The sequence below is a fragment of the Cydia pomonella genome, chromosome 23 (assembly GCF_033807575.1).
Source record: "Cydia pomonella isolate Wapato2018A chromosome 23, ilCydPomo1, whole genome shotgun sequence".
NCBI lineage: Eukaryota > Metazoa > Arthropoda > Insecta > Lepidoptera > Tortricidae > Cydia > Cydia pomonella.
Genome location: NC_084725.1, coordinates 13,553,926 through 13,567,885, shown reverse-complemented (window position 1 = coordinate 13,567,885; position 13,960 = coordinate 13,553,926). Strand labels below are relative to the sequence as shown.

Genomic DNA, 13,960 nt, shown 5'->3' with positions numbered 1-13,960 from the left:
GCGTACCCCGAAGTTCGCAAATTACGAGCATCTTTCTCTGTCACCCTAATTACGCCATTGGAGTAAAAGAGAAAGTAGCCCGCAATTTGCGTACTACGGTGTTCGCGGTAGGCCCCTCAGTGCTCGCGGACTTTATGAATATGTGTGGGCATTTTTCCAATATAAACCTTATGCTATTACGTTTAAGGTTTTTATTCAAATGAATAACCCGATACAAGACCGAGTTGCTTTGAAGCTCATTCGCGTGGACTCTCTATAGCAAACTTTATGAGCATGTGCGTGAGTTTTCGTATCTGTGTAGTGGCGCATGAATGAATAGTCAAGCTTAGCTTCACTTCGCGCGCCTGCTATGATTAGTGCTTTAGTAAATCGTGTTATCAATTCCAAGGTAATGTAATACGTAGTGTTTTCATTATGGATATATTTTTAATTTTAATGATGATATATAAGTTTGGTTTATGTAGCAATAAGTTTTAGGCAAGCCGGTGGGAATCGAGTTGTATGGACCCGCCGCCCCTGTAACTTACTAACATTTTATAGCTCAATGCCACTTATAAATCATTAGTTTATAAATCCTAGTGGGAATTGTCTCAGGATGTAGGTTGCACTTATAATGTAAAAACCAATATCCTCTTTTCTGTATCATCTGCCTATGTCTGTTTTTTTTCCCAATAAAGAAAAAAAAAAAAAAAAACGAAATGGTCTGAGTTTAATATAGGTGTATAGGTATTTATGTACAACAGTGAATAGCTGTACTTGTAAAATTTGTGTATAAAGTGTTTTGAATATGAATGAACAAAGTGCATTTATTATTAATGAAGAAAGTCACGAAAAAATAGTGAAAGAAAATGAGTGAGTACTCTATATACATACATTTTATTATTATCACAAATGCAGTATTAATTTTGAATTGAAAATATAATACTGCTATAAAGATAACCTAAATTTTTGATATTAAAATGAGCGATATTAAAAGTAGCCCTCTTTTATACACACAAACACACACACGCGTATAGTTTAAATTCTCAATTTAGATTCTCAATATAATTGATAAAAGGTTAAATTTTGAGGGATTGATTGATAATATATATATATAAATAAATTCATTCTTCATTATGTATATAACAGAAACCATCTTGTTGGAGATATTTGTGCGTGCTTATGCAAACTTAGAAATGGCCTACAAATAGTTATGGTAGCAATTTACATTTCTCCGAATCCAAAATTGGACGAGGTGGAGCATTTTATTCATCGCACTTTACTGGAGTACACTGAAGAAGGGTCGAAAATACTTGGTACAAATGGTAATAAATTTCCACTTATCTTGGCTGGCGATTTCAACATTAACTTCGCTGATAAAAAATCAGAGCGGTTGACAACTTTTCTATCAAAGACATTGAATTTGAAAATGAATAATGATCCACAAGAGTCCACAACAAAATATGGGACCACCATTGACGCGGTATTTTCTAGGTATTTAGAGGATATTAAGTCGCAAACTTATGTTTCTTATTTCAGTTATCATAAACCTATAGTTTCAATGAATATATTTCTGACCCACATGTATTGTAAAATAATAAAAATATTTTAAACAATATTAACTTTTTATTTATTTAATAAAAGAAAAAATTGTTTTCTTATCGGTCACCACGCTCAAAAAGTGTAACTTGAATTAATATCAAAGAAAAAGAAATACTGCATAAATAAAATAAATAAATAATTATAATTGCATAAGTTGATACAAAATGCTATGCAATAGCTTTACCGCGGCAGTCCCCGAGTGCCACACGTCTTTTTTGAGAAGTTTGGATGTAAATATATACAACAACGATTTATTTGAGAGCCTACATATACTTACTTAAGGTAGGTTCTAGGTAAGTATCTAAATTCATTATAATTAGGTATCAAGACCTAATAATAATAATTTTATTTTTTGTAATTTATATGGAAATATTTTGATTGTTTGTTGTTTTGTGTTTTTGTATTATGGATCTTGTTCGATATAAATGCTTTTTATTTATTTATTCAATAATCTAGACTCTAGTTACTTATTTTAAACAATCTTTAATGTAATTAGGTGTCAGAAAGTAGTACCTATACCTATTCTATTTACTAATAAATATTTATACGGCCTATAAATGTATTAACTCATAGTTTTAGCACTCGCAAGGTAGCAACATTTTACATATTATTATTTATGTTTAACAAATAAATAATAATATGTAAAATGTTGCTACCTTGCGAGTGCTAAAGTAACACACAAGTAACATCTTTTGTCAAATTACTATGATAAAAAACCGCAAAAAAAACTCATACAGAGGGACCTAGCGATCTTATCTCGCCAGACGAACACGCTAATTTGGTACTTATGTCGCAGGATATACCGAATATTAATGTATGCGACATATTGTACATTTTTTGCGACCGTTGACTGATTTGTGTCGCTGCTAGGCATCGAATTAGGTTGTTGGTGAACTTTCAACCTATGACGTCACTACGATTGAAATGGTAATGTTGTTCGTGTTTGCGTAGCTACTGGTATAGATTACTTTTTAGGGTTTCGTACCGAAAAGGTATAAAAGGAAACCTTATGGTGCTACTCTGTCCACCCCCCGTCTGTCGGTCCGTCTCGTATAATTTTTCTTTTCTTAAATCTTTTTACGTTTAAGGATCTGGGGGCCTACCGCGAAAACCGAAATTCGCAAATTGCGGGGATCTTTCTCTTTTACTCTCACTAAGACGTAATTAGAGTGACAGAGAAAAATGCCCGCAATTGACGAATTACGATTTTCCCGGTAGCCGCCCTGTATCTATTCCCCTACGAATTTCGTTTCCCTGATCTGCATCTGCCTATGACATTATAATTACCTCAGTTAAAACTTCTCGTAACAGGAAAATAAGTTTATTCACTCGATAACATGGCTCGATATTCCCGTTTTAAATAATACCTAAAATTAAACGGGAAAATAAATGCCATGCACATTGTGCTATATTTAAAAACATGCTATAATAAGAGCCGCTAATAATCATTTGTCCCTTTCCATCATGCCCATATGTCGCGTTGGAAAGCGGCAAACGATTATTAGCGGCTTGTCAACTTTAGTAGACGTTTATGAATAAGGAGGGGTGAGGGGGGGGGGGGTTTAATGTCAAATTGAGAATTTTGAATATTTTTTACTACCATGGGCATATATGTAAAACACCACTGAACATGGTTGAACTATCTCTGTCACTCTAATTACGCCTTATGGAGTAAAAGAGAAAGATGCCCGAAATTTACGAACTCCGGTGTTAACGGTAGGCCCCCTGGGGCCTAGCCAAGGGACAATCGTTCATAGAAAAGAGTAAGAAATAAAATAAGCATCGCTAAAAATAATTTAAGAAAACTTGTACTATTTTATTTGACGCAGGAGTTAGACCCATAGTTCGATAAATTCTTAAATGTATCTAGTTACTTATAATTTATATGAAAACTACTAAATACACCACATGTCTACCATACAATTTTTTTTAACCCTTTTCCAGGCCGCACCAATCTACAAGGTTTCCCAAAAAAAACAACCAAATAAGTATATTAATGATTTGATGATTAATTTGAAGACTTAATCACATTTCTCGAAAGTGCGATCTAATTTGAACCTAAATAAAAAGTAAAGTTTTAAAAGTAAGTACATATAAATTCCTTAATGAGAAAGATATTAAAAATCTGCTTTATATATTTTCGTTCATATAATTAAAGCATATACCTCAAAGAAAAACTGACTATATACCTCAAAAATTTGAACCTTAAATCGGAAGACGGAATGTTAAATTTGTATTCTAATGGTATTTGTATGTGGTCGATAAATCATACTATGCTTGGAAAAGGGTTAGTGCCTCGCCATGTTTACAAAAAAGAAAGAAGGAATGCTGTAATTGTCAAATCCGAGTAAATATTATTGCAATTTCGCGAATGGGACTTTCTTCAAAAACCTGATTTTCGAGTTTGCGACCGCTCGTGACGTATAACTACACAGTGGGGTATTCACGAAGGTTTTATAACGCATCGTTTTAAATCAAGTTAGTAAGTTTTCTGTTACATTATGTGTAAAGCCTGACCAGTAATATATGATCACGCGCCATATTGCGGAATTTCATTGGAACTAAATTTTTAATACTAAACTGAACTGTCACTCTATACATGTGAATAACAGCGCCCTCTTGACAATGATCATATATTTCTGGTCGGGCTTTATAAATCTTGTAATGTATGTTTTTCTACCCGTCGACTGTAATGGTTGATTTAAGATTTCGTATACCAAACTATAATTGCGTACTTTTCATGTATGGGCTCTCACTCAACTATATTCGATACGCTGTAGTCAACTATAAAAAAATTACCAATCACGTGCCGCTGCGCTCCCATACAAAAGACTACATTTCTACATTTGTCTGCATTTTTGTCTACTAAGATACTTACCAATTTTCATTAATTATATAGGTTTAAAAGTAAAAAAAGTATTATTTTAGATGACTCGTAGAAAAAGTATTGTATAAAATAGTGATTAAATCAAGCTTTTCAATCTCGTACCTTATGCAACGAAGCTTTATTTACGCATACTTAAACCACTATTACATACTTATTGCAAAATAGCACTATAAAAATTGCAATTAGCATGTTTAAGATAATTATTTTTTATAAATCAAGCTCAAGTTATAGAAGTAATCACTTGAAGCTGGCATAAAATGTTTTATGAACACGTAACCGCATCAGTAGGTATACAACCGTCGCCGCAGCCAGGCCAGTGCACGCTGATCTTTCGTGTGGGGTTACAGTCCGATCGTGTGTGTGTGTTGTGAAGTCATTAAGTAAGTTTTACTGTTGTTATAAGTGTATAAGTTCGTCGTTTTAGCTTTGATTACATGTTCTATGTAAGTGTACAGATAAGTGTGCGGTTTAGCTGAAATTTGAGGAGGATTTTAATTCAAAAAATCTGTTATTAAAAAGTTCGTATTCTAAGTTGTGCGTATTTCGATGCGTGAGGTGTTGTTATTTGCGAAAAAAACAACAAAATTGTAGAGTATTTTAAGTTTTATAGAAGTTTATGAGGAGGTTAAAAGTAGGTCCTCTTGTGTACCGGTGCCAATTTAAAGGATAACATGGTAAACAACGAATTTAACTCTTTGTAATTACAAGTTTTTATTTAACTTACTTGCCTTGTTACTTGTTAGATTGTTAGTTAGTTAGTTAGTGTGTTTGTGTGGGTCAAATTTTGGAAACTAAATTTGACTCACTTCCCGATTTCCAATTGAGCTGAAAAATTGCATACATATGTAAGTCAGGTGACAATGCAATACTATGTTATGGTACTATCGAGTTGATCTGATGATGGTGACAGGAGGTAGGCATAGGAGCTCTGTGATGAAACAACGCATCCTAATTGTGTTTGGGGTTAGAATTGCCTCGATGCGTATTAGTTGCCTGTGGTACAGTCAGCGAGAACAGCTTGTACCAAAAATGAAATTTTTACCAAAAACTTTTTACTTTATCTATTGACGGATTTAATACAATATGTTACATTTTTTTGCTTATATCTGTGCTAATCACACAAATAAATGCCCTTACCGGGATTCGAACCCAGGACCATCGGCTACATAGGTAGGTCACTACCCAGTACCCACTAGGCCAGACCGGTCGTCAAAATATATCTTCTGACTCCTGACTATTGTGTATCTATGCTGGCCTATGATTTTTACTAATAACCATACTTAGATCACCGGAAAGCTAATAATATTTATGTTACAAATGCTCACAATTTGATATTCCCGAAAACTACATCGGGACTGGTTTTGGGCGACGTTAGTCATAATCAGAATTTCGGTTACAGGACGGATATTTTACTGGTTTTCTGTCTGTATATCTATCTATTATGTCGGATAACTTCGAAAAGCGCATTATGGTTGGCAAGGTGGACATTGTAAAGAAGGCATGCCAGGGATCTACACAGGCGCCTATTATTAGGAAGGCAGAAAATCGTGCAGAATGGAAAGCCGTGGTGCATAAAATAACGTTCTCATGTGGTCGCGACCCTCAGTCATGAGGAAACGAGGAAGAAGACCTATTATGTAGGTACTTATGTCTCTTTTTTGTTTTGATCGCAAAGTTGAGAAAAAAGATGACGTTTTTAAATTAAAGACATCATTAACCATGTTTCAAATGTACCGAAAATTAACTTACAGGGCCTATTGTTTTATACTTCAAGGTTACGTCCAAACGAGTTATAAGTTAATATCAGTAAAATTACATGTGATTTTTTTATCGCTGTACGGTTAGCTTGGTTACGCAACGTATCATTATATTGGCATATCGAATTTTTCATTCGTATGCGATTTTAATTAATTTTAGATAGGTAAATATAAATAGGCACGTATACGGAACACAATGATTTACGTAATATATATTAGTTGTGCAAGCAAGCTCAAGTAGGACTGGGCTGGACATGTCTGCCGCATGCACCCGGAAAGGTGGGCCAAAATGGTTACTGAGTGGGATCCATGGAACACCATAGACAGTGCAGGACGGGGTGCAGGCAGACCGAAAAAGAGATGGCGGGATGACTTGGTCGCATTCTACCCAAAATGGTGGGAAAATGCCGATGACAGCGTCGAGTGGAGAAAAACACGGGAGGCTCTGTGGGTCATTGTTGTTCTAAAACGTATGCAGAAAATGATACGTTTCTGCTCTAGGGCACTGTACTTTCTAAGTACTTACCTACTTACTTTTTTACGATAAGCAATTAAAATTTTGGTTTCAAATGGATTTTTTGTACAATTTTCATTCTGATATTTAACTCCTCTTTCCATAAATAATGATATTTTTACCTAAATTGTTAATTGAAAGTATCCTCAAGAAATACTACTGATGTTTATACTTAGCCGTGTTTTTTTAAATGCACAAGTATTTTACTTTCCTCGTATTCAAAATGAAAAGTAGAGTGTTTAACTCGGGTGAAAGGCATCATTTCAGTCCCGGACTATTGACGCTCTCACTGCGTTCAAGCGCCAAACTACGTCGGCAGAATGTCTTTCATCCCTTGGTTAACAGTCTACTATTTTTATGATATACATAGGATGAGGCAAACGAGCAGATTAATTGCCTGATGGTAAGCGATTACCGTTGCACATGTTGTGTTGCCGGCTCTCAAGATGCGAGTAGGTACTTGAAGGTTTAGAAGGTAAAGATCGTATCGGTCTGGAAATACCGCAGGCGACAGTTCACTCCTCAGTTTAGCTGTGCGAGGGAGCTTAGGAAGTTTCTGGAGAAACGCATAGTTGAGGACTACCAGCCATCTAAGTGGTGAGGATGGAAACGTTGTCGCGTACTAACATGTACATGTTAAGTAATATATACTATTACTTATTTTGTGCTATTGTCAGGTATGTACAACATTGACGCTCGATAACAGTTGACATTACTTACCAGCAGGTCACAGCATGATTTTATCTCAACTGATTTCGCTTTAGGTCGAACAGAACACAAAACACAATGTATGACTATCTAGGCCATATCTTTATTTGTAAATAGCATGTGAAAACACCATACCATTTTAGAAATAGTATTAGATAAACTATTTTTTTTTTAAATGGTCACACTGCTCTCCATACTTTTTATTCACCACCAGCGATTAAAGAACGATATTTTCTTTGACTTTAATGACCGATTACAGGCCACAAATTAAGAGATTTCTCGTCCTCTTTTTGGTCAATTGATTGAATTTTATGGGCTTTATCTATTAAGAGGGAAGAGCGTACTAACGCAAATTTGAAGTTTTTATATTCAAGTTTTATACGTTTATTTAATCAAGGGCAGATGCCATTAAACTGTTAATTCACACGGAAACTGGACTATACCTTTTTAAAGCAGACTTCGACTATAATAATCCGTATTAGACGAATGAAACTCGTTTACCTTGAGAATATGATTACAGTAATAGTTCCTAGTTATTTATATGCAATGTCAAATCATATATGGTTGTCGTGGAATAGATTACCTGCACATAAAGTCGGTAGCAACGAACCGAACCTATTGAATGATCGCTTTTTAATTCCCGACGCAAAAAGAGGCGTGTTATATGTTAGATGCCATGTCTGTCTGTGGCATCGTAGCTCTCCAACGGATGGACCGATTTCGATGCATTTTTTTTTACGTGAAAGCGAGTTTCCTTGCGGTTCTTCTTACCTATGTTTGATAGAAATCGATCCAGCAGTTTCAAGGGTATCCGCTCATTTCCAAAATAATTTAAAGCATTGGTGGCTCTTTTTGTGTACGGACGAGTCACAACACGCACGTATGCCCAGTTAGGCATGTGCTTCGGCAGAGGGGAAATAGTGCGAATGCCGACTAACTTCCTGGTGTTGCTCGAATCTTGTAGATCTGTAGGAGTTCATGAGGCTATAAGGTAAGTAACAAAGGTATTTAGCTCGCATTGTTTTAGGTTCACAGTCTCACGGTTATTATAGCAGCGTGTCAAGTTGAAGGCTGATTGTCTTTATTAAGAAAAGCATGCTATAATACGAGAACTTCTTGTAGGATTGCAATAACTTTACCTTTGCCCGAAGAAATAGTTTATCGGAAACGTTTTCGGGAAAATGAAAATTACGCAAAAAATCGGCGGAAGTTTGATCACGCGTGCTGTTTTTTAGGGTTCCGTAGCCAAATGGCAAAAAACGGAACCCTTATAGATTCGTCATGTCCGTCTGTCTGTCCGATTATGTCACAGCCACTTTTTTCCAAAACTATAAGAGCTATACTGTTCAAACTTGGTAAGATATATTGTAAGAACCGCATTAAGATTTTTACACAAAAATAGAAAAAAAGACGATAAATTTTTGGGGGTTCCCCATACTTAGAACTGAAACTTAAAAAATCTTTTTTCATCAAACCCATACGTGTGGGGTATCTATGGATAGGTCTTCAAAAATGATATTGAGGTTTCTAATATCATTTTTTTCTAAACTGAATAGTTTGCGCGAGAGATACTACCAAAGTGGTAAAATGTGTGTCCCCCCCCCTGTAACTTCTAAAATAACAGAATGAAAAATCTACAAAAAATATATGATATACATTACCATGCAAACTTCCACCGAAAATTGGATTGAACGAGATCTAGTAAGTAGTTTTTTTTAAATACGTCATAAACATAAAAAATAAAAACCGAGCCGAAAGCGCCCGAAAGGTCCAGTGTCACCCCTAGGGTTGCAAAAAAAACGGCTTTTTTTCTGTCTTGAAAAAAAACCTGAACAAATACCGTGAAAAAAAACAGTTTTTTTTCCTAGAATATGTTTTTTTTTCAAAAGTACGAAATCTCAAAATTTGCAAGGCAGTGAATACTTTTATACGGTTGTTTTAGACTTTATGTTAACTATTAAACTAATTTCATGAAAAAAAATTCTGGTTTTTTAAAACTAACATTAATGAAATCTGTAGTGGTAGTTATCGCTATTTACTGTTGGCAACACCACCGCCTCTCCTCTCCACGTCGGGATTCCCCAATAAATGTTAATATACTGAATATTTATCGAATTAAAATGTACGTTATTGCTATTGCTACAGAGCCTACTTTCTTTTGTATGTTTTTTTTTTTAATTTACTGAGAATAGATTAGTTTTAGTTACATAACATATACTTACTTTAATGTACTTAGTTTTAAGTTGCTTATATAAATAAATCACGAAAAACCGTTATTATCGTATTATTTGCTCATCTTAAAAATAACCTTATTTAGAAAAACAAAGCAATGATTCCAGGTTTTTTTTCATGTTTTTTTTTTCTATTTGCGACCCTAGTCACCCCCCATATGGTTCGGTTTGCATATGTCTCATAGACCATAGGTGACATAATTATATTGTCTGTGGTAAGTCTAATATTTATGTATAGCCTGTATACAGGCAAACTTTTACTGTTACCTAAGCTTTAGTTGCAACAGCCTTAAGTCTGCCTGTCAAATTTCATAACCCACATCCTATGCTATATATTAACAAAGACATATATGCAATAAAGACTGTTAGCCTCCATCATAGATTAATTGATATTAAATAATATACAACTGTAAAGTTGAAAATACATTCTATTAATTGAATTGAAATATTTATTTCGAACTTGACGTCCATAGGGTTAGGTAACAATGACTTATGTATCTAGAGTTAGTATTACAGTTAATTAGACAAAACAAACAATTGGACAAAACAAACAAAACAAAACATTACATAATATTTATAAGTTTCGCGGCAGCACAGCAACAGGTGAGTGTAGCTGCACGTACCGCTTGACTAGGGGCGAGTCCCAACGCTGCGCCAGCGTCCTTAGGATGCTGTTCGTGCTGCTTCGGCTGCGAGTGAGGAGTGACGCGCATCGCTTCCTCATGATGGCGAAAAAACAGTCTGTTCGTGCCTCAGCAAACATCGCTGAGGCACTACAATACCGCGGCAACCTGAACAGCATCCTAAATGCATCATTATATTGGACACGCAGAGCGCTATACGCCCGCTGCGTAAAGTTGGCCCACAGACCGCACGTGTAGAAAGTTTGACAAAAAGCTTTGAACAATATTAACTTTACTTCTTTACTAACACGTGCAAACCTGCGGGACAACAAATGCTTCAAATGTGATAGCAAATGTAGATGGCGCTGTACACTATGCAGTAGGTAGCTCTGGTTGTCAAAAGTTGATGTTTGACTATTCAGTAGTTACCACAAAAAGGCGCCGTACAGCGCTATTTCACTCAGCTGTCAAACTCGGGAACATGATTTTTTCTTATCCCCTTATTCATAAGCGCACAATAAGCCTCAATTAGTTCATTTATGTCTTGTTACTTTCTTACAAACAAATAATAGATTAAGACAAACGACTATTACGTAGGTCATATTCTCTGAGAATTCTGCGGTTATGTCTAATTGCCTCTGATATTAATTTTATTGTCTCCGATACCCAAAGGTTGCCTGGAAGAGATCGCTCTTAAGCGATAAGACCGCCTGTTGTTACCTCTATTAAATTGTCTTTGTTTGTTTCTGTACATTTATTGTCAACTATGTGAGGTGTTCAATAAAGAGTATTGTATTGTATAGCCTCGACTCTTCATACATTTTGTATGGGTCGCGGCAATAGACCGCAGTCATATTTTTTGCGAATGACCGAGGTAATTTAGGTTTGTAGCATTTTTATGAATAAGGGGGTTAGGTTAAGTCAGTGAGAGTAAAGGTAAGGGGATAAATAGGTTACATTTTATCTCTAAAATTTATTATTTTATTGTCTCCATAAGAGTTAAGTTCACCTTTGTTGTATATGGCGTCACTTTTCTTTGCCGGCAATTACGAGTATATGACTAATTTCGTGTAATTTATTTAGTATTTTCTATTCCCGAAACTTTGATAATTCGGATTTGATATACATGATACCATTGTGATACAGGCTAAAACTTGGTCGATTGTCGATATAAGTTACAAGAAATTAATAGAAGAAATATCAATTTTATTTTTCTACGTGTTTAATAAACCGTATGGCAAGAAGCTTTTATGGTACCATCTACTTTAGTGAGACTTTATAGTTCGACTTTTAAACTTTTCCACTTCACCAACCCAAGCCGGTAAAAACTCATCTGATGTTAGCTATACTATAAGATATACAGTCCGCAATTAACTGGTCTCTGTATACATTGAAGCCTGTGCTTAGCACCTAGCGGGGGAAAGTAGTGAGATGTGTTAGAATAATTTAGTAGAGCGCTAGTGGGCGATCGGCTGCGCGTGCGCCTTGAGAACGGCTACCTAAAACGACGTAAGCGACAAGGATTTGCAAGTGACTTAAGGTGCAGGTTTACTGTTTATGTAAGTTAGCCTTACTAATAATTTTAGAGGGGAAATTATGTAGACCGAAACTTTGCACGCGAAGCTGTAGGCACAGATAAGTTACATACAAAACCTGTTTAATAGCGATTACATCCGGTAACTTCTGAGACGCCTTCAAACTTGAAATACTTACCTATAGGTATAATATTATAGATCATCAAATCAAATCAAACATTTATTCAGTAAATAGGCCACAGCGGCAATTTTAGATGTCAATTTTTTACAAGAAATTAAAATAACAAAATACAATTACAAAGATGGAATCAATGAATTATGATATGAGATACTTTATTAGAGATGTATACAGTCTCTAAATGTCGAATTATACAAAAAATTATTACAAAATACAAACAACAAATACTATAATTCTTTAGAGATGTAAAATTCTCAAAGTGTGAAAGTTAAAATATAATTATTAAAAAAAGATCATTAAATTATCCTTAATTATAAATAAAAATAATTAAAACACAAGAAATTAAATAAGAAAGAATCAAGAACCGAATGAAGTGGCTCACAAAAGTAAAGTTACATACTTATAACACAATATGTTAACGGCACCAATCATGGGACATTTAAGAGAAAATTACTACCGCTTTATGCTTTAAAAGTTGAATGTGCATGCTCATTTATGTTTTTTTTTTATGTATTGAATGAAACCTAGGTACTGCAATTGGTTTCAATATTATCAACCAATTAAAACTATGGCATTTGCTCCAGTCATAGTCATGGGATGTATGGGGTCATTAAGTTTCAAACTAACAAATATCAATTAAAAATTAAACTTAAGCAGCTCTTTGGCTCTTGTTTATGGTAAAATGTTGTCAGCGATTAAAACCTAATGGTAAATAGTTACAGGATTTTTCTATACCATCCTATTACTGGTGCCTGTTCCATTATAGGGGTGTTTACTATATGTAGCCCCTGTAAGCTTACACAGACCGGTCTCCACAAACAGTACACCACCACATCTTAGTACCTACATCCCAACCGCCCCACTGAACAAGTGCCAGGGAAATACATCGAAATTAATATCAAATTGTCTTTTGATTGCGTCTCGTCAAACAAACGCTTACGATCACATTCATAGACTAAATAATACAATTCTATTTAGTCGTCCTTATAGCACATATACTTATTTTTTGATAGGACAGTATTAAATTGAGATTAAATTATATCAAATTAATACTAATGAGTACCTATTTATTGACAGTGCCTATTAAAAATATTTATAGAAAGGCACGCCTTTCTATAAATTATATTATGTATAAACCTATGATCATTTAGAACTAGTTTTCTAATCTAAGAACTTTGATTTGACTTTATTTATAAGTATTTCAATTTTTTTTTAATGCGTTATATAAATTGTTCACAACATAGGTACATGCAAGAGGATCTATCTAAGTTGTTTACCTATAGTTAGTGTGTCTAGTCCAGATCGTCTACTTGTCTAGTCTAGTATTTATTTTTATATCATACTTAACATATATCTATTTAACTAGGTAATGCTGCTAAAGACCACTTATACAAAAAAAACTAGGAAGTGTTTGCTATGGTTATAAGGCTATAGCAAACACTTCATAGTTTTTTTTTTCTCATCCTAGTCATTTATTATATAGAATTAGAATGAACAGGTTTAATACCCAAGCATACCGGTTGCGTGCACGCTGAAATGCTGGAGCCGTGCCAGTGAGAATTAGACATATAAGTTTTTGTGGCAAAAACGAGTGCTTGAGAAAATGAAACGGCGACAAATAATAACCTCGATAAGTCAGTCATAGATTATTAGATTAATAATTAAGAGATGTAAATTCTAGTTGCTGTAATTTACCAGGAAATTTCAAGAATACAAATCCGACCATAATTTCTTAATTACATATGTTAAAGTATTTAAAAATAAAAACGTAAACTGTAGAATACAGTGTCAAAAAATAAGGAACTACCAATGTGTGTATCAAAGAAGATATCGAACGTAAGTAAAGTAAGTAAGTAAATATTCTTTATTGCAAACTGGATGCAAATAGCCCAGAACAGAGCGAAATGGGCATCTTTGGAGGAGGCCTTCACCTGCGGAGGGGTTCT

The 13,960-nt window shown here is 34.7% G+C and overlaps 1 protein-coding gene across 3 annotated transcripts in view; it reads left to right on the top strand.

The window, feature by feature from the left end:
- The first annotated feature begins 4,734 nt into the window (after positions 1–4,734).
- Positions 4,735–13,960, top strand: part of LOC133530625 (facilitated trehalose transporter Tret1-like) — a 50,843-nt gene continuing 41,617 nt past the window's right edge. The window contains exon 1 of one of the 3 annotated variants that reach the window (XM_061868630.1): positions 4,735–4,848. The gene's annotated coding sequence lies outside the window, so the exon portion shown is untranslated. Of the gene's footprint in view, positions 4,849–11,741; positions 11,861–13,960 lie in introns of those variants that run through there. The other 2 variants (XM_061868631.1, XM_061868632.1) reach the window with 2 other exon arrangements.